Source organism: Sus scrofa, chromosome 7 (assembly GCF_000003025.6).
Source record: "Sus scrofa isolate TJ Tabasco breed Duroc chromosome 7, Sscrofa11.1, whole genome shotgun sequence".
NCBI classification, from domain to species: Eukaryota; Metazoa; Chordata; class Mammalia; order Artiodactyla; family Suidae; genus Sus; species Sus scrofa.
Window position 1 is genome coordinate 94,928,814 of NC_010449.5, and position 21,813 is coordinate 94,950,626.

Here is a 21,813-nt window from a genome sequence, read left to right on the forward strand (position 1 = left end):
TACCACCACCTGGTGATGGCTGGAAAGCGAGAGAAAAGAGAAAAAAGGGGAAGGAAAAATGGGAAGTTTTCCTACCTCTCTCCAGGGGTAGGAATCCACTTTCCTCTTTTAAAGATCGAATTTAAAGGATTTGCGGGTTTGCTCCCCCGTCTACGTCCTGGTGCTCCTTTCCAGTTGACTGGTTGCCTTGAGTCCAGGCTGGGTGATTTTGGATGGAAATATGGGGAAATTCATCACTGGTGTGGTGGTAATTTGAGTTTTGCTCTTCTCCCCCATTCAGCCAGCTGCCGTCATTTATGTTTTAGACCCTCAAATAGCTACTTGGTATATCCTGTCCAGGTGTTGTAGCTGGATTCAGGGGGAAGACTAGGCAGAGAGTGCTTCCTTCATCTTACCTGGAACCAGCACCCCTCTATTTTTTTTTTTTTTTTGGCTTTCTAGGGCCACACATTTGGCATATGGGAGTGCCCAGGCTAGGGATGAAATCAGAGCTGTAGCTGCTGGCCTGCGCCACAGCCACAGCAATGCTGGATTTGAGCCACATGTGCAACCTACACCACAGCTCACGGCAACATTGGATCTTTAACCCACTGGGCAAAGCCGGGGATTGAACCCAGGTCCTCATGGATACTAGTTGGGTTCGTTACCGCTGAGCCACCACGGGAACTCCTCTAGGTTGTTTTTAAATACAAAATTTGGAATAGTGCTTTGGGTGAGTCACATGCATCTTGAAACAATAAGTATTGTGTGGGAAATAGTTTCCCTGGACTTTTTTTAAGGTCATGTTATCTTGGCTGCATGGGTTTACATTTATAAACATGTGAACGAAATGGAAACCTTCCAATTTTGTGGAAATTCTGTGTTAAGATTACAGTGGGCTCCTTCTCTTGCTCCTCTTCCCTATTGAAAAATTAACAAATAAGGTAAACATTTTAGTACCATATGCACATTTACATTTAGTATCATTTGATTTTCATTGCAGTTAGGCACTGGGTGCACCCTGGGAAAACTGCAGTTGTTTGCCATTCTGTTTACCATATAGCTCTTCTCTTGCAGAAAGGATTGTCTGATTTTAGGCCCTCCATATCCAGTTACTGAGTTGCCTATGTGATGTGAGGTGACTCGTCTTCATTCTGAACCTCTTGCATAAGCTTTAGGAGGAATTGGAGGATTTCAGAAAGTCCAAAAAAAGGGGGCTAATTATTAACATATATTCCTTCTCTACTGACTTTAAAAAATGCGGACTAAATATAATTATTCAGACAGCTGGTGAAAAACAAATATAGCTCAGTGGATTCCTAGTGGAAACAGCTACATGGTCTAGAAATTAGGTAATTTATTTTAAGTAATTATTTATCAGTAGAAATTCATTAAAAATTGGTGAGGGAGGAATCCACCATCAATCTCTTGAAGTCAGCCTCAGGAGGCCGTGTTAATGAGATCACAGCAAGGTATAGGACTAGACAGAAGGGCCAAGATCAAGGTCCTTAAGAATAATTCGTGTGGCATTTAGGTTGTAGAAAGTGACAGTAGTATATGAAGATGGAAGATAGTTGAAAAGTTCCTATGCTATCTCTTTATAGATATATCACAATGGATATTATTGTAGGTGTTTTTGTGCTTGGAGCATCTATTTTCCATAAAAAGGTCAAGTCTTGACGGCTTGGATATTGCCTCCCCTAGTGCTTGCCATGTTTTCGTTATTTAAGACTAACAATTGGGGATATTCATGAAGCTCTGTGCCAGACCCTATGCTGAGCACCTTGCATGGGACATTCCCATGTCATCCTCTTAAAAACCCTGTGGGTTCGGTTCTGATTGACCAGAGAGAAAACAACCATGCACAGAAGAGATAAGTACATAGGATCGAATCCCCAGGATCTAGCTCTAGAGCCTGACTTTGCTCTTAACCTTTCAGCTGTAAAACTGCCTGCTTGAATGGGGCAAAAATTCTTAGAAAGAAAGGGTTGACGAGTCCAAATGAATACAAAAAGTTATCTGTGCATTTGATAAAAGTAAAGAGCATTTTGACTCGGTATGTAAGAGTGTTAAAAATTATGGGCTGGGTTTAGTGACTGTCCAGCTTAAAGCAGAGAAACGATCTGAACAGTCTTGGTTTTATGATTCATTATGTCGTCACAACATTTCTTCCGCTCATTTCCCTCACGGCCGCTTGGTGTAAGTAACCACTGTTTGTTACCACCCTTTTCCTGAGTACGCGTCCTCAGGAGGGTTGTGCCATTAATCCAGTACCAGGGGATTGAATGCAGAGGAAGACTTAGACAAATTGAGGTTCAAGGAAATAGGAAGTCGCTACTTTTTTCATATGGATAGTTTACAGTCCCAATATGCTTAATCTTCTAATCTTCTCCAAACGGTCTTGTGGAGATGAGTCCTTACTGTGTTCAAAAGAGATGACTCCTCTCTGTCCTCCCTCCTTCTCACCCCAATTAAAATGCTCTTAAACCAACTGCTTGATTTTCTTCTTCTAGGAGAGAATGAGACCCTCCAGGAATTGAGGAATGGTGTTAACATCCTGTCCAGATGGATATTTGTGCCTGAATGTTCATGTTTATACACATTTTTCTTTGTGAATGTACAGACAGCAGCCAGCTCAGAGTCCGCCAGACAACTTGTGTGGTATTTTTCCTTTTTATGAAGAGCTTCAGCCGATAACTACGCACAGCTAAGAGCCCCTTTCAGTGCTCACAGAGTTGTTTTGCTCTTTTTGATGAGTGACTTCATGGTTATAGGCCAAGGACATTGCTAATGTCATTGGGAGAAAAGTCTTAAGCGTGGCCAGGGCTTGGGGGCTATCAGAGTCTATTCTTTACCTAAATCTAAACCTTATGTAGAGAGTGATTTACCCACATCCCATAGGCAGATGCTAAATGTTTGTGACTCGGCTTTTATTTCTGTTACTAGCAGTTGATCTAAGCAGAAGCCTCGGATGGGGAACTGGGAGCAGGGAATGTGCTCTGTGGTATCTTGCAGTGAAGTTGCACGTCCTCTTTAGGAAAATGTCCCCGCAGTCACATTTCTTTCACACTTTACCACACTTAGTGAAAATTTAAAACCAGCCCGCTTGAGTCTTTTCTTCTGGAGCTTCTGATATTGTTGAGAGATTACATACATATAATCTCTCCAGAAACCAAGAGAGAGCTAGTTTAATTGTAATTCCTTAGGAAATCTTGTAACAGCTTAGATGAGCTTAAAATGTGAATTCTAACTCTGGAGGCTTATTCTTATTAACCTGGGCTGCTGGTTTACCATCCCGTATGGCCCCTGCCCACACACAGGTCATTTTACACATTGCCGTCGTGATTTCTGTGCAGAGAAGCATGTCTGGCCGAATCACTCTCCTGCTTTAAACATTTGCAGGACTCTTCACAGCCTGTGGGGGAAAGTCTAGGATGATTCATGGGGTCTTCCAGCCCTCTAATGGGACCCGGGCAACCACATTGCCTGCCACTCCCTGCCTTGAACTAGGCACTTCTGACGCTCCATGCTGTCTCTCACCTCAGGGTGCTGTGCGGTTCCCTTTCTGAACTTCTCTTTCCACCTTCTTGTTCTGTGAGGTCTTACTCAAGGGATTCCTTCCTCCCGACCCCCTGGGTTGGGTAGTGTGCCCCACCTCTGTTCTCCTGAGGCCCTCTGTGCCGTGCCACCCTCATTGCTGTCACTGTATTCTATTTGTCTCTTCCTGAGAGGGAGCTGTGGGTTCTGTGAGAGCAGGGGACCGTGTCTTAGTTACCTGTTTCCTCAAGCCCACTGTGGAAACTGATCCGTGGTAGAAATTATTCTCAGTGTGTGTTAGGGCCACGTTGCATGGATGATGGAGTTGCCTTTTGAGGTCGTGAGTTCCCCGAGGTATTCCAGACAGGAGCTAGAGCAGTCTGTACTAGAGGTATTCCAGACAGGAACTGAGTGGACTCTACTCACAAGTTACTGTCTCTCCTTTTTTTTTTTTTTTTTTTAACTTGATCCTTTTAATTAGCTTTTTTTAATTTAATTTTTTCATTTTTAACAGTTAAATAAAACTTTCCAGTAATTAGCATCATATTAATAACAACAAAATGCCTAATGATACATTAGTACTAATTTTTCCAACAAGGCTAGGAGAATGATACCATTATTTTCATTTTATAGTTGTAGGATTTGAGGTCAGAGAGGGGAAAATTGGTCTGCCCAGGGTTTTACCTGGAATGGGTACTTAATAGAACCAGAATTCAAATCCAGGTTTGAATCTAGACATGTACATTTTGCTGTGACATTTTGCCCATAAAAAAATCTGATGTTTGTGTAATGATTCAACATATAGCACGTCCACAGTTCTCAAGAATTGGTGACTTGACAGTGGGCTTGTTGTTAGTTTGGCAAAAATATTTGAAATAGAAAGAGATACTCTTTTTTTAAAGAAGTGAGCAGAGATAAAAGTGGAAGTAACTTGCTTTCTGTTTAGTGTATACATTTGAATCTTGTTTCTATCTTTAAACAAAACCTGTACATCAAGTTAAAATGAAGAACGCAATCTTGACTTTTCTTAGAAAGTTAGTAAATTTCTGATTTCTGCCCAAAGACAGGAGTCCCTTCCCCCGCCCCATGCCATCCCTGTGGAATTGTTCCGTTTAAGGTGGGCATAATCCACTGCACATAATCCTAGCTATTTTGATGTTAGGGCATGGAGGAAGGGGTGCAAAAAGTCCATAAAAATAATGTATCTCACCTCTCTCAAGCAAGTTGCTATAAAGCAACTATACCTTTTAAAAATAAAATGTCAAGGGTGTCAGGTGCAGCAGGAATGCTGTTATATTTAAATCTTTTTTTTTTTTTTTTTGGTTTTTAGGGCCACACCTATGGCATATGGAGGTTCCCAGGCTAGGGGTCTAATTGGAGCTACAGCTGCTTGGCTTATGCCAGAGCCACAGCAACACTGGATCCAAGCTGCGTCTGTGACCTACACCACAGCTCACGACAACGCTGGATCCTTAACCCACTGAGCAAGACCAGGGATCGAATCTGCATCCTTATGGATGCTAGTCAGATTGGTTAACCACTGAGCCATGACGGGAACTCCTATATGTAAATCTTGATGGATTCTGTGATAGTAGGCAGTGACTGCCAGAGGTTAGTTTAGATCAAAGACCCCTAAGTTGACTTTACCTAACAATTCACCTGGCTTATAAAACACAAAGAAGCTTTCTGTAAACAGCTTGGTTGTGCTGTTAGGGCTGTTTACCTTTCCAGACCCCCTGCACACTGCCTCTCACGCCTGCTCTCGGGGGATTGTTCTGCCACCCCACCCCCCACCCCCCCAGCTCCCAGCATAGATCAGCTCTTTCAAGATCCAGATGTCTTGGGTCCAAAGGAAAATATTGGAAAAGGCTTACTTTGATTTAAAAGGTTGCTTAATAAGGATGTAGAATATGTGATTTAGATGAAAAAAGACAGTGAATCATGATACTGTCAGTGAATCATTAATACTGTAAATCTAGTGGAAACTGCTTTTTGCCAAATCTTACTGTGCATACTTTAAATATCCTCTAGCATCTGCAAGGAAATTTGCGTTCGGTAGGAGCAGGAATCTAATTACACAGGGTTTGATTCTCTCCCATAAAATGTCTGTAGGGAAACTGCTTAGGGGTGTGGTTCTACCACCTTGGGAGGGTTTTGGGCGCCTTCCGGCCTTCAGCATCCTAAGCATAAGGCTTCTGTCCACAAAACCTCAGGACACTGTTGGAGCTCCAGCCAAGATGTCTGCAAGAGGAGAGGAAAGACAATGGCAGAGGGGCTTTCTGGAATCTCCACCCACTGACTTGGACTTGAAACTCCTTGGCCACCGCTGTCTTCAAGGAGGCTCAAGTGTGGTGTTTTAGTGGGCACAGTGCCAGCCCAAATAGAGCCAGATTTCTGTGACTAAAGCAGAAGGGGAGGGGAGTGGACATTAGGTTTGAATGAATTGAGTCTCTGCCACTTTTAAGCCATGAATCTGCCTAACCATCTTTTCAAAGTTGAGAGAGAAATGTATTATGCAAGGATATTTTAAAGAAATATTTCAGTTTGGAGAAAAAAATTTTTTTTCTAGTCCACAGCTATGCTTTTGTAAAATTCTTAATGTCCTTTTATTACTCTCTAATGAATAATCTTTTAAAATTATAAATATTAATCCAGGCTTAAAAATAGAGCAAGATTGAGATTATGTGCTTCAGATTAAGAGATTCTTTCATGCCTTTCCAAAAGGCACATGATGTAGAAATATTTATGAAAAATCATCAGGCCTTTCTCCCAGACCCCTCCTTTAGATAGAAGTTGTGAAAATTTAATCCCTTAGGTGTTCAAAACTGCTTTGGGCAGCCGTGTTCACTGATGTCGTGGCACATTCTAAAATGCTTTTCTGATGAACTGTGGTCTTCCTTGCCTCTGGATGTGTCTGCCTGGTTCATTTTCTGCGTGAAAAGTTCTGCCTACACCTTTCACCCTGGGAAAATTCTGTTGATCGTTTTACTTTCACTTAAGTGCTCAGCCTTTCCAGCCCTCCAAGCGGTCATCCCTCTGCTCCGTCACCTCCTGACTGATGCAGTGGCTTGGGCTCTGCTGCCCAGTTACAGAGAGAACGTCCAGCAGGGAAGGTGTGGACGACACTGTGCCTGGCCTACCCAGTGGATGCTCGCCTTATGTGTATGTTCATCGTTTTTTTTCACGTTGCATTATAATTGCACCTGTGCTTTTCTTTCGCTTTTCTGGATGATAGATTCCTAGAGCACGGTCCCTGTGTTTCAGTCATTAAAAGCTATTCCTGGCATCCTGAATGGTGTGTGGTGCACAGTCAGTGCTCCGTAGATGTGTGATGACTGGGGAAGGGCGCATAGGTGAGTGGGACGAGGAGACAGGAAGACTGGAGCTCCCTGGGTGCCCACTTTCCCCTGCTCAGCCCCCCCGAGACATGAGGTGCACATCCCGGAGGTAAAGAGCAGGGCTCCTGAGCTGGCCTGGGAGCAGTTTTTCCACGGCACTTCGTCGTGCTGAATAAGCCGGCCCTCTGGCAGATACCATGGCGTAATTCAGAGTTACAGAATTATCGGTCCATGGAAGACTCTTAATTTAGGAGCTCTGGATTCATTCCCTTCAAGTTGTTCCTTTAATGTTTATTGAGTGTCCCCTCTGTATTGGGTTCTAGAGCTGCATAAGTGAACAAGAGTAATTCTTGCCTTTAAGTTCTTCCAGGATAGTAGGGGAGACAGAGAAACACAACACTCACCCCATCCTCGGTATACAGGTGCTTAAGTGAAAGATTAAAGGCATGAACAAAGAAGGGACTTGTGCTTCTTTATTTCTTCTTTAAGAAAATTAAGTTCTTGTTACCACGGCAAGTGCTGTTCCTTAAGCCCTGTTCTTTCAGAGACTTTACGAGCTGATTTATATTTATGTGTATGAGACACGAGGCAGATGGTAGCAGTAATGGGACAAAAACAGGATCAGAGATGATTATTGGTCTCTGCAGTGTCAGTATTTTGGACCATAACTTCCCTGGACAGACAATACTAGAGAAATCCTATTTAGACTCTCTCTTTAAATTCTTGGCATGCATCCTTAAGGCCTAGGATGGCTACTGGAAGGAGGGAAGAAAAAAAAAGGGTGAAATTCTAAACAGAATCAATTCCCTTGAAGTAACTTTTCTTGGCTTAATTTTCTCAAAATACATGTGCTGGAGTTCCTGTTGTGACTCAGCGATAGTGAACCCGACTAGTACCCATGAGAACATGGGTTCAGTCCCTGGCCTTGCTCAATGGGTTAGGGATCCGGCATTGCTGTGAGCTATGGTGTGGGTTGCAGATGGAGCTCAGGTCCTGAGTTGCTGTGGCTGTGGCTTAAGCTGGCAGCTGCAGCTCCAATTCCCTAGCCTGGGAACTTCCCATATGCTGCAGGTTTGGCCCTAAAAAAGCAAAAGCAGAACAAAACCAAACCAGACCCATGTGTTTATGTCTCATTGGCCTGAGCTTAGTCATGAGAACGGACTTGCTGTAAGAGAGGCAAGGAAAGGTAGTCTTTTAGTTAGTTGCCTTGCTTCCCCCAGATAAATCGGGTTCTGTTAGGGACATAGAGAGAGTAGACACTGGGTAGCAACAAGCAGACTCAGCTACATTGCTAAGTAAATGTTCTTTGAATGAACAAGTGAAAATGAAGGAGATGTTATAGAATCAAGGCTTTTGGTGCAAATACTGTACAATTACCTTTTTTTTTTTTTTTTTTTTGGTCTTTTTAAGGGCAGCACCCGCAGCATATGGAGGGTCCCAGGCCAGAGGTCTAATCAGAGCTGTAAGCTGCTGGCCTATGTCAGAGCCACAGCAACGCCAGATCCGAGCCACGTCTGTGACCTACACCATAGCTTGCGGCAAGGCCGGATCCTTAACCCACTGAGTGAGGCCAGGGATCAAACCTGCAACCTCATGATTCCTCGTTGGATTTGTTTCCACTGCTACATGATGGGAACTCCTATACAGTTACTTTTCATGGACTATATTTTTTCAACCATAAAATCAGATTGATCAACCACATATCTAAAACATGAAATACTTGGGTTGCTTTGCCCTCTAAATCACAGTGTTAGTTTATCTTTAGGCATATGTGGCTTGGGCCAGAATTGTAGGCTAATGAGAGGAGAGAGGTTTGGGGTCTGACATACCTATGTGGACACACTTTCATTCTTGATTAGCAATAGTTTATTTTACTGAATTACTGTGGTTTTTTGGTTTATAGAAATAGCTATGTAACTTATGTAGTTTTAGAGCTATTTTTTCAGAAGTTTATCTTTTCACTTCTGCCCTGGTGATTTTCCTAATGCGGACACTAAAACTAAATGTTTTAATCACTAACGCATGATTTCTTAAGTGATATATATACACATAGTAGTGCCAACCTTTACCACTGTAATACTCTTGAAATACAATTTCTTAAAAATTGGAAAAGTTCTAAGTGTTTTGAAGTTTTCTTGAAATTGAGAATGATATCAGTTTTCAAAATTATCATCAATTGGTGCCATATTTATTTAACTGGTATTTTGGTAGGATATTTATTCATGGTTTTCTTTTCTTCTTCTTCTTCTTCTTCTTCTTTTTTTTTTTTGCCTTTTTAGGGCCGTACCTGTGGCATATGGAAGTTCCCAGGCTGGAGGTCAAATTGGAGTGACAGCGGTTGGCCTACACCACAGCCACAGCAATACTGGATCCGAGCCATGTCTGCGACCTATACCACAGCTCAGGGCAACGCTGGATCCCTGACCCACCAAACGAGGCCAGGGATTGAACCCGTATCCTCATGGATACCAGTCGGGTTCATTACCACTGAGCCACAATGGGAATTTCCCTTTTTTGTTTTTTTTTTTGTATTTTTTAAACTTGCGGTATAGTTGATTTACAGTGTTGTGCCAGTTTCTGCTGTACAGCATGGTTACCCAGTGATACATATGTGGGTATACACATTCTTTTACTCATATCAGCCCTTATCATGTTCTATCCCAAGAGATTGGACACAGTCCCTGGTGCTGTGCAGTAGGAATGGTTTTCTTTTATCTTCTAGATTCTGACCCCAGAATTTAAAAGAAAACTCTTTCTTCCTGGTCATTGAGACTGCTTTGATCAGGATTGCCCTGCGAACTTTCTGAAGAGAAGGGTCCTGTGAGGAACCTTAAAAATAGGTTTTTGTTGGCTTCTTCTCTGGGGCAATACTCATGTACTCTGCACTCCATTGAAAATATGCTCTCTTCCTTCATTCTTTTGTGCCAAGCAATCGGAAACGGGCTTTCCCAAACCATTTCCATGTGAAGAATGGGCTGCTTTTATTACTTATGTGAAAAAGTAAATTCCAGGGACCCTCAGCTGCAGGATGGCTCTTTCTTCCCAGCTGCTGCCCTTCCTCTGTGGAGGATGCGGGTTGCTGAGACAAGGCTTTGTCTGTTGCATGTAAAATGAACTTTGTTTGGCCCTCCCTCAAGCAGCTTCAAGTGCATAAGTGTCCAGCTGGACATTCCTCACCAGATGATAATTTAAATGCAGGTCAAATTTAGAACCCAACTTATATTAGTTTAAAAATAGACACTGCTTTAGAAAGCTGACCTCTGGTACTTTTGGGGCTTGGGGATCAGCTAGGCCATTTCTTGTGATTCACACAGCTGTTTTAGACTGAAGGGCAGTGCACATGTAGGCGAGATGGAGCCAGTGTCCTTGTGACTTCCCAGTCTTCCTGCTACCCCAGTTTCTTCCGTCTCCATGCATTACTCCCAGTAAATTCATGGCAAGTATATCACAGACTAGAGTCTGATTTCTGTATATTAATTTTATTGGAGGCTTTCCAGTTTGACTAAAAAGGGCTCAAGAACACAGAAAAAAAAATCTAACAGGTTAATTTCAAGGTAATAAGACTTTATTACATGATGTATTCTTGGGTTTTATTTAGATGAGTCAGAGATTTCCCTCAGGGGACAGGGTAAGCATTGATCACCTTAAAGATGAGAAAGCTAAGATCCCTGGCAGCTTTCACCTGGGGCTGGAAGTCAGTTTATCAAATGATGTAGCATAATGTTTATAATATGCAAGTGAGTTACTGGTTATCAAAATACACAGTCATTTTATCATGTCTCATTTATTACCCCAAATCTAAGGTTTACATAATGTGTTCAGCAAAAAAGTTAATGGGGGTGTTCCACTGTGGCACAGTGGGTTAAGACTCCGACTGCAGCAGCTCAGGTTGCTGTGGAGGTGTGGGTTCGATCCCTGGCCTGGTGCAGTGAGTTAAAGGATCCAGAATTGTTGGAGCTGCAGATGGGATTCAGTCCCTGGCCCAGGAACTTCCATATGTCACGGGTGTGGCCATAGAAAAGAAAAGTTAATAGGGTAAAGTTGAGATTGGGAGGAGTTTATTACTAGCTTTTTTTAATTATCGGAGAAGCAAACATATTAAGCTTGCATGGATATTGAGTTACTCCCTAAATCTTGTCCAAAACTGAAACAAAATAGTAAGTTTAAAGTTTTAAGTCTTGCATTATTTAGAGTTAAATAAAAAAAAATTGTTAAGGGCAGTTTTTTTCTTTATAATTTAAAGAGGTAAAAATAAGCTTTTTTTTTTTTTAATGAAGTAAAATTTGTCTTTATTTCTGGATACCAGTTTCCATACAGTCTTTGTTTTGTGTGTGTGTGTGTGTGGCCACGCCTGCGGCATGTGCAAGTTCCCAGGCCAGGGTGGAATTTGTGACATAGCAGTGACCTGGGCCAGCTGCTGCAGTGACAATGACAGATCCTTAACCCACTGCACCACAAGGGAATTCTCACTTGTCATACAGTTTTAATGGCTACCATCTCTGCTGACACCTTTGTATGATAATACTTTGTTTTGGGTATCCCTCAAACAACTTGGAGGCCAATTGGACATTGATCATTAGATGGTAATTTAAATGTTTCTTTGAGACTGATTACCTTTAAACAGAATTAGGATTTAAACAGAAATGTTAAACATTGGGTCTTTTTGGTAAATTTAGCAATACAAAATTACATATATTATTTTGTGATACACTTGTGCTAGTAATGTTATTTTTTTTACCTCAAAACAATTATCTTTTAAAGAGAGAAAATATGGAGTTTTTGCTTGCTTTTTGTTTATAAAGGTAAGAGTATATTGTATATACTCTGTGTGTGTATGTGTGTATAATCCATGTTATAGTAATTGACATGTTTCTGACAGAGGGCTACTGTGAATATTTTTGCATTGCCAAAGTCATGTTTGGACGTGCTAGCTAGGATGGGACATGTCATACAGTGACATTGTTTGACGCATTTGTGGAGACAGTTACGGTTTTTTCTTTGGTGTGTACCTATTTGGACAAAAGGAAAACACTTACTTGCCATAGTAATTTTTTGTCGTGACTTAAAAGCTAAAACTAAAAGAAGTAGAATTTCCTTCAAGTAGGCAACCTTAGGGATGAATGGCTACCTGATGATGTAGATACATACATTATAGAGAACATTTTCAAAGCTCCTGTTTTGAGAGCAGTCAAGATGCTTTCTCCTAAGATGTTTGTTCATTTAAATTAGTAAGAGTAATATTTATAATATCTTATTTTTTAATAATGCTGAGTGCTTAAGTAGTAAACACTCTCTTATTTTAATCCTTAGAGTCATCCTTTTAAATAGGTTATCTACATTTAAAAATAAAAAGAAACCACATCTACATATTAGATACATTTCTAACCTATTGGCAAGTGTCAATTAAAACTAGATTTTCCTCAGGCTCTTAATCAGTCTGGATTTTGTTTTCCTAGTAAGTCTTCATTACAACAGAAACTCAAGTAAAACTCAATGTGGCTCTTGGAATCTGAGCCGTCTTTGGGAGCAAGTGTCTGAGGTGTAAATTATAGTGTTCCCATGATGGTGATCATAACTCATTTGCTTTTTTCCTTGAGTATCTTCTTTTTGTCAGGCTTCATCTGATTAAGTTCTGGGGACATTGTATTTCCACAAACTGACACCATACCTGTCTTCATAGAATTTAGGGACTTAGTGGAAGAGATATGAACAAATAGTGTGGTCACACAAGTAAGTGTGTGTGTGTCTGTGTGTGTGTATACATATATATATAGTAGGAAGTGAGCTGGAAGCAGTATGCCCATGTGTTTCCAATAGTTTAAAGGAGCAACCCAATGTTTTATTTAAATACCCACAGACAAGAAGCAAGAAATGGGATTTACAGGTTCCATTTTCAGCAAATTGTACATGAAAGCAGGTTATTTGGGAATATGAAAACATACCTGATATCCTCATTCAATTCAGGGTGTGTACAGGGCGAAGGTGGGAGAGGAGGGGGATGGGCAGGGGAGAAAGCGCTTCTGAGAAGATGAGTGGGGATTATCCAGATGGGGACGTGGAAGGTAGGAAAATATTTTAGCCAACCCCCCACTGCTGGCAAGAAAGCTGAACGTGTTTAACAAGCTTGAAGATTAGTGTGGCTGGAACATAGTAACTGGGGACACGACGCCTTCAGGGTTGAAAAGATTTGCTGGATTATCATGCAGGGGCTCTTCGACCTTGTTGGGAATTTTTAGTTTTACGCCCAGTGTAATGAGAAGCCGTGGAAGGGCTTTAGGCCAGGGTGTGTTGTGCATTGCAGAGGCCCCGTGGTTGCTGTGTTCAGCAGAGCCTAACAGAAGGTGGCAAGTATGGAGGTGGGGGGGGGTCAGTTATGCAGATTTTTACTCATATTATCCTGGGACATAAAGGCGTTGACTACTTTTTTTTTTTTCTTTCCCAAACTAGGTCTGGAATTTTTAGTTTTCACGTTTGGGATGACCTTTAGTGCTCCCCCCAAGCAGAACATGGGCTCCTTGAGGTCCTGTGCTGTGGTCTTACTCCCTGCAGTGTGCACATGGCCCTGAGCAGAGCCTGACACAGAGAAAGTGCTCAGTAAATAGCTCTGAACTGACCGATTGACGGCCTGAGAAAAATGCACTTCTGTTTTCTGCTCATCCAAGTCTGTCAGCACCTTCTCCTCTGCCACCCGGCGGTAAGACTGTATTTAAATCTGTTTCATGGCCACAGGCCCTTGCAGCCAGGTCCAGGCAGACTCTGGTCCTTGACAACAAGGCCTCTGTTTGGGTACTTTGGGAAATCCTGGCTACCACCAGGGCTGAGGTGCAAAGAAATGTGTATTAGTTTAATTTTTTGTGCTAGTGGCCTGATGGCACAGCTACAAAAAGAACTTGGCAGTGAGGAGCGAGTGTGGATTGCTGAAAGTTTCAGGGGAGCTCAGGCACACCAGAATATAGGAATGTGGTGTTGGCTTTATCAGTTCAGAAGTTTTAAATTTCAGTATTAACCATGTTTTTCCAAGAGTATAAAGGATCGACTTAACGTTTTATTAAGAAAAAGAAGCAGCAGCAGCAAGAAGTGGGATTTGAGACTACATTTTTAATGTGTAATTAAGAGTTCTGTTTATTTAGGATACATCTTTGACTTTGAAAAGCCTTGACAGATAAAGCTGTTGAATGATGTGCACATCAGTTGAAGCGGATAGAGGTTTTGTTCTCAGGTACAGATCATGTTAATACCAACTATGAATATAAATGATTTCTGTTCTCTGGTTCAGACTTGTAGCCTGTGTGGCAGGGCCTGGCTCCTGCATTTGCTCTTTCATGAACTAAGAGTCTGTTTGTAAAAGCCCACCTTCCAAGGGAAGCATTTAAAGACCAATGCTGTCTTTGCCCTTAGCACCGGGCATTGTGGATGAATCCTGAGGCGTGCTTTTCCTTTGCCTTTGGTTGCTAAGCCTCCCCAAAATGGTCCCTTCCTCCATACATCGATCTCCAAACGGTTTTACTTGTACTTGAATTATAACGCTTGAGGTAGGTTTTTTTCCTCTCTGATGGAAGCAAATGGCATTTTCATACATTTATCTTTGGATTTGTGGTCCCAGAAGGCAGAGTCTGGGATCCCTTTTACTTCTGTGCTGTTCTCCAGCTTCCAACTTAATTCCCATCAAAGCAGCACATCTGTGAGGTCTGCCTCCCTAACCCTCCCTGCAAAAATAGTTACCGAATAACTTCTTGTGTGAGTGCCAGGTATTGTTCTGGTCCTATGTTTTGAACAATACAAAATTATATATTTTTGTGTGTATGTGACCATGAACTTGTGAGACTAAATTGATTGGCAAGGGTGACTATGAAGACCTTTATTATATTTGTCCAAGGACAGTTTATTGACAAATAATAGGAGTGTTTCATCATAAGTATCACTGTGGGGAGTTCCCGTCATGGCGCAGTGGTTAACGAATCCGACTAGGAACCATGAGGTTGCGGGTTCGGTCCCTGCCCTTGCTCAGTGGGTTAACGATCCGGCGTTGCCATGAGCTGTGGTGTAGGTTGCAGACGCGGCTCGGATCCCGCATTGCTGTGGCTCTGGCATAGGCCGGTGGCTACAGCTCCGATTTAACCCCTAGCCTGGGAACCTCCATATGCCGCGGGAGCGGCCCAAGAAATAGCAACAACAACAACAACAACAACAACAACAACAAAAAAAAGAGACAAAAAGATAAGTATCACTGTGAAAGGAGCCTTCACCAGAATATAACTCGAGATCATATTGGAAATTTAGAATATTGCTTCTTTTCTAAAAGAAGCAGTGGGGGAAAAAGTTATGTATGTTATGTCAGGAGAGAAGCTGAAATGCTTGTTTAATTTGATTCAAAGGATTAAAACTAAAATGTATTTACACTTGGAGAATGTGTTAGGTATTCTAAGATGAATAAATTTTAGTTCAGCAGATATTTTCTTCTCTCTTTAAATTGACATATTCAGGGAGCTTCCACTGTGACACAAGGGTTAAAGGATCCAGCATTGCCACAGCTCTGGCTTGGATTCAGTCCCTGGCCCAGAACTTCCCTATGCTACAGGTGTGGCCATAAAAAATAAAGGTAGAAAAAAAATTGATATATTCAGTTCCTTGTTTGTATTTATTAATTTCATTGATGAACTTTCATATTCCTGATAACTGATAATGTTGGCAGGCCAGGCAGGCTAAGGAGAAATATATGGTTTAATATTTACTACACCAAAAACACATTGGCTCTTGTTTTTATTTTTTTTTATGCATAATATTTGAATTTTTTTTAAATTTTTTTTTAATTTTCCCACTGTACAGCAAGGGGGTTAGGTTATCCTTACATGTATACATTACAATTACATTCTTTCCCGGCTCTTGTTTTTAAATATGAGTTGTCTATTTGGGTACTATGTGTGTGTGAGTTTTGAAAATCTAGAAAATTAAGGATTTGAAACCTAGCAGTTTTAAGTCTTCCTTTGTAATTTGGATACCTTTAAATTTGTTTGTTGTTTCTTTGCCTTATTGTACTAGCTAGAACCTCCAGTTAAACAGAGATAGTGAGGACTGGCTATCTTTATCTTGTTCCTGATGTTGGGGGAAATACTTCACGTCTTTTACTGTTACCTGTGATGTTAGCTGTAGGTCTTGCACAAATATCCTTTATAGGTTGAGAATGTTCGCTTCTGTTCTTAGTTTGCTGAGTTGTTTTGTTTTTTTTTTTAATCATGAGTGGGTGTTGTATATATTGATACACTTATGTGGCTTCTGTCCTTATTAATATATTTTATTAAATTAATTCATTTTCACATGTTGTATTATGTTAATTAATTTTTAAATGGTAAATCAAACTTACGTTCCTGAGATGAATCCCGTTTAATGGTAGCATTTAATCTTTATTATATGTTGCTGGATTTGGTTTACTAAAATTGAGTTTTGCATGTATGTATTCATGAAGGATATTATCTGTTGTTTTCTATTTTTGTGGTATCTATGGCTTTGGTATCAGGATACTGTTGAATGCATAGAATGATTTGCGAAGTGTTCTCTCTTCTTTTTTGGCGGGGTTGGGAGGGCACACTTGCACATATGTTCCCAAGCTAGGGATTGAATCACAGCTTTGGCTGCTAGCCCACACCATAGCCACAGCGACGCAGGATCGGAGCAGCATCTGTGACATACACCACAGCTCACGGTAACACCAGATCCCTGACCCACTGAGCAAGGCCAGTGATCATACCCACATCCTCATGGATACCAGTAGGGTTTGTTTCCACTGCGCCGTAATGGGAACTCCCAAGCGTTCTCTCTTTCTGTTTCCTGTAAGAGTTTGTGAAGAAATGGCTTTCTTCTTTAAATATGTGATAGAATTCAGCAGTGAAACCATCTGGGCCTGGGATTTTCTTTGTAGGAAGATTTGTAATTATTAATCGAACTTCTTGTTACAGGTGTTTTCAGATCGTCTCTTTCTTCTTAAATTAGTTTTGCTAATTTACACCTTTCTAGGAATTTGTCTGTTTTATCTAAATTGTTTACTTTGGTGGTATACAGTTTTTCATAATATTCTCTTATTTTTTTTTTTTTTTTTTCTGTAGGGTCAGTAGTCATGCCTCTTGCATGCCTGATTTTGGTAATTTGTATTTTTTCTTGGTCGGTCTAAATTAAAATTTGTCAATTTTTGGACCTTTTAAAAGAATCAATTCTGGTTTCATTTTTTCTCTGTTGTCTTTCTGTTTTCAATTTCTTTGATTTTTGCTCTACATTTTTTCTTGCTGTGGGGTTTAGTTTACTCTTTATCTAGCTTAAAGTGGAAATTACTTGAAATTTTTATTTTCTAACATAGGCTTAAACTTAAAGCTGTAACATTCTAACAACCACTTTAGCACAGCCTATAAATTTTCACTTTTGTTTTCATTCACTTCAGAATTTTTTTTTTTTTTAACCTTAGCTCCTACTACCTGTTTTTTTTTTTTTTTTTGGTCTTTTTAGGGCCACACCCACAGCATATGGAAGTTCCCAGGCTAGAGGTTGAATTGGAGCTGTTGCTGCTGGCCACCGCCACAGCCACAGCAATGCCAGATCTGAGCCGCATCTGTGATCTACACCACAGTTCATGGCAGTGCCAGATCCTTAACCCTCTGAGAAGGCCAGGGATCGAACATGCAACCTCATGGTTCCTAGTCAGGTTCACTTCCGCTGCGCCAGGATGTGAACTCTAATTCACTTCAGAATATTTTAAAATTTTTCTTGAGATTTTCTTTCTCCCATGAGTCATTTAGAAAATGTTAATTTCCAAGTGTTTGGCAATTTCCCAGATTACTTTTGGTTGTGACTTAATGCTTTGGAGCCCCAAATATATTTTGTATTATTTCAATCCTTTTAAATTTATCAAGACATATCACAACATTGCAGTGATCTATCTTGAGCCTTGAAAAGGATGTGTATTCTATTATTATATTCTATCTAATGAGTATTCTGTATGCTAAATAGTGCTGCACAAGTGTTTATATCCTTTGTGACTTTTTTGTCTAGTTGTTCCATCACTCAGAGTGGGATGTTGAATCTTTATTATTTTCCCATTCTCCTTTCAGTTCTATTTATTTTTTGTTTCATTTGTTTTGGGGCTCTGTTGTTAGATTTCATATACCTTGATAGCTGTTTTATCTCACCGATAAATTGACCCTTTTATCATTTTAAACTCTTCTTCTCCAGTGATACGTTTGTCTTAAAGTCCACTTCGACTAATAATAATAGTATAGCTGCTCCAGCTTTCTTAGGGTTACTGTTTATGGTATATATTTTTCTGTCTTTGAAGGCTATCAGAATCAGTCCTGTGTCAATATGAGAATGTTGCCATGTAATCCTTTCTTCAAATGTGCTACATGTTCAAGCATTTTATTTGCATACCTGATAGTGAGTTAAAGGAGGATCCTCTTAAAATGATCACCCAGTTTTAAACACACACATGTACAGTTCTGTACATTTTAATACATATTTAGATTCCTGCAATTTTCGCCCCACTCAAGATTCAGAACAGTTTTGTAAGCCCCCCAATCCTCTCATGCCGTCCCTCTGTATATAGTCCCCTCTCTGCACACGGAATCCTCTGGGAACCACTGATCTGTACTCTAGTCTTAAGAGTTTTGTTCTTTTGAGACTGTCATTTAACCTAATAAAGTAGAATGTCACATACATAGCGTCACATGGTATTTAACTTTCTAAGATTGGTGTCCTTCACTCCGCAGACCTTTGCGGTTCATCTGAGTTGTGGCTGCATCACTGGCTCCTTCCTTTGTACTGCGGAGTAGTGTGTTGTGTGGATGCCCCAGTGTGTTTATACGTTTGCCCGTTGAAGGACACTTGGGTTGTTTCCAGTTTGGATGATTATGAGTAAAGCTGCTGTAAACATTTGTATTTAGTTTTTTCCATTAACATAAATTTCATTTCTCTTGGGTAGACACCCAGGTGTGTGATTTCTGGATCATAGGGTACGTGTATGTTTCAGTTTAAAAGAAAACTGCCAAACCATTTTCAAGAGCGGTCGTGTCATTTTTCATTCCCATCAGCATTGTTGGAGAGTTCTCCTTGCTTCCCATCCTCACCACCCCTTATCACCAGTCTTTTTCATTTTAGCTGTTCTAACAGGTGTGTAGCTGTATCTCATGGCTTTAATTTGCATTTCCCTAATGATGAATAATTTTAAACTTCTCTCCTGTATTTGCCATCTGTATATCCTCTTTGGTGAAGTGTCCTCTTAAGCTTTAAATTTCCTATGTTAAGGATTTCTGAGAAAAATTATTTTAAGTACACTGATTATAATCTTTCCTTGATAACAGAGGTCATTGTTAAGAACTATAATTACAAGTTGGGTTTGGAATTACTGGGAAGCTTTTGGGGATAGTTGAGTGGTGTTACATACTCATGTATCTTTCAGGCTTTACTTTTCCGCTGCTGATGTGCCTGGTTCTGGCAGCAATCCCACTTCCCATCCCCTTTCTGGTTGACTGCTTTTATGAAATGATCATGAATAAGCCTGTTAGAATTGTGTTTGAAAAAGAATAGTGGAGTGCCTCTCAATAAAGGCTACAGGAGCTCTTGTCTAAGTGAAGTACATAAACTCAGTAACATCTGTTTTAGTACCTTTCAAACTGGGGCCGTGAAACTGAGACTAAGGGTCTGTGAATATGACTCTGTATATGCACCAAGCTCTGTTTATAAGCTGAATAAACTCTATAACTTGCAGTATCTAGTCTACCGGTTGTCAGAAATAACACGGGGAGTTCCCGTCGTGGTGCAGTGGTTAACGAATCCGACTAGGAACCATGAGGTTGCGGGTTCGGTCCCTGCCCTTGCTCAGTGGGTTAACGATCCGGCGTTGCCGTGAGCTGTGGTGTAGGTTGCAGACGCGGCTCGGATCCCGCGTTGCTGTGGCTCTGGCGTAGGCCGGTGGCTACAGCTCCAATTGGACCCCTAGCCTGGGAACCTCCATATGCCGCGGGAGCGGCCCAAGAAATAGCAACAACAACAACAACAACAAAAAAGACAAAAAGACCAAAAAAAAAAAAAAATAACACGGATGCTGCTGGCAACTGTGGACTCATTATAATTTTTTTTTTTTTCCCAGTGTAGTTTCTTTACCAGCTCTTTTGCTTCTTTGTATTGGTGGGGTTGGGAGAGGTTATCAGATGGAGCTTTCCTGGCAAGTTAGGTATTGATGTTCATGACTAACCAGGACAGGATGAAGTATGTTTTCTAGTTTGTGCAGTTTAACCCTAGCTAGGTGGTTGACTAAATGCTCTTTATAAGGCTGACGTCAATTTTTGGTGATGCAGTATGGCATGTTTTTGTTGAAAGCCTTCCTGAGAAAGTTAGAAAACTGGCAAGCTCTTTGAATTCTTCAAGTGAGAGGGTCTATATGAATTGTTATTAACACCAACTTAACCTAAACTAAAAAGAGACAAGAAAAAGTATTTTCTGAGTGATGGTTGCATAAATGAGATGTTTATATCATGGGTTCTAGGGCTGATTCTTTTCCCATATTCATCATGTCATTTTGATGCATTTGTTATAAATAAAACTTGATTAGTGGCTTGGTGGTTCAATACAAGTGTTATAGAAATAGAGAAGGAAACTGTTCCTGGGTATGTAACTTATATAAACATGACGTCTGCTTGTGTATTCTCAATCAGACTCTAACTTAAGTCTCTGAAATACTTTGCTGCTTTGCAGGCCTCATACTGTCAAGCAAGTTCCTGTGCAAAGAATATGTAATTATATCATAATATAGTTTGTTATGTATATATCATATCTTAAATTATCAATCTTAACAGCTTTATTTTCCTCAGTTATTTTTGGTTCTCGTTTCAGGATGCGAAGTTAAGATAGTGATTCCTTCTATGTTAGCAGAGTAAGCAAAAATACAAAAAAAAAGTTGTTAATGTACTAATTATCAGCAGAGTCATTTTAATTATGACATTTTAATTATATTTGGGGGTGTCATTTATTGGGGGGCTTTTTTTTATCACATTTACGTTTATCCCAAAATTTCTTTATGATAGTCAAGCTAAACCAGTCTTTCAGAACTGGTGTTCAAAATTATTTGATTGCGAGTAGAAATTTAAAATGTGACTAACTGGGATGGAGGTCATTAATATGAGATGTGCCCCACCAGAAACCAGGGATCCAGTTCTGAATCAGTTCAACTAAAAGGACCCCTAGAATTTTTTATTGAATAATTATACTGAATTTGTTACAAATTAAGATCTTTGTATAAACTTATTTAAAGTGATTAACTTTCTTTTATAAACAGGCCAGCATGTTAATTGAAAGTATTCTAAATGCTCTTATTTTTTCATTTGGGGAGTGGTATTTGAATTACCCTGAGATTAACCATGAGGAAGAAAGTGATAGATTAAACTACATTAAAGTTAAGAATTTCTCTTCATCAAAAACATGGTAAGGAGAGCCAAAAGGCAAGCCACACAGTGAGGGGGAGATATTTGCAATATACTATGTGTATATATTGAACAGAGAGCTCATATCCAGAATATATAAGGATTATAAATCAGTAAAAGCCAGACCTTCCATTCCCCCTTTCCCTCCCCTTGGCCAAAGACATAAGACTTGAATAGGCAGGTCACAAAAGAAGACATTAAATCATTTCTATAAGGAAAGTGAAAATTAAAACTGTAGTAATATTGTATTCTCATCAGGATGACAAGTGGAAAAGACTGATCATTCTAAGTAGAGAGCGACTGGAACGCATACACACTGCTGGTGGGAGTATAAATTGGTACAGCCTTCCATCCAACAATTCTGCTCCCAGGTGTGTACAGACCTGAGAGAAATGCACACATTTGTGCCCCAAGAATATGTCCAAAAGTATTCAGAGCAGCATTATTTGTACTCATGGCAAACTAGAAAAAGTTGGCATGTTCTTCAGTAGTAAATGGAG

The 21,813-nt window shown here is 40.4% G+C and overlaps 1 protein-coding gene across 34 annotated transcripts in view; it reads left to right on the forward strand.

Moving 5' to 3' along the window:
* Positions 1-21,813, forward strand: part of SIPA1L1 (signal induced proliferation associated 1 like 1) — a 378,935-nt gene that overhangs the window by 139,020 nt on the left and 218,102 nt on the right. For 18 of the 34 annotated variants that reach the window (XM_021099427.1, XM_021099444.1, XM_021099431.1 and 15 more), the window contains one exon: positions 13,302-13,548. The exons of the other annotated variants lie outside the window; for them this stretch is intronic. The gene's annotated coding sequence lies outside the window, so the exon portion shown is untranslated. The remainder of the gene's footprint in view (positions 1-13,301; positions 13,549-21,813) is intronic. 34 annotated transcript variants of the gene reach the window in all.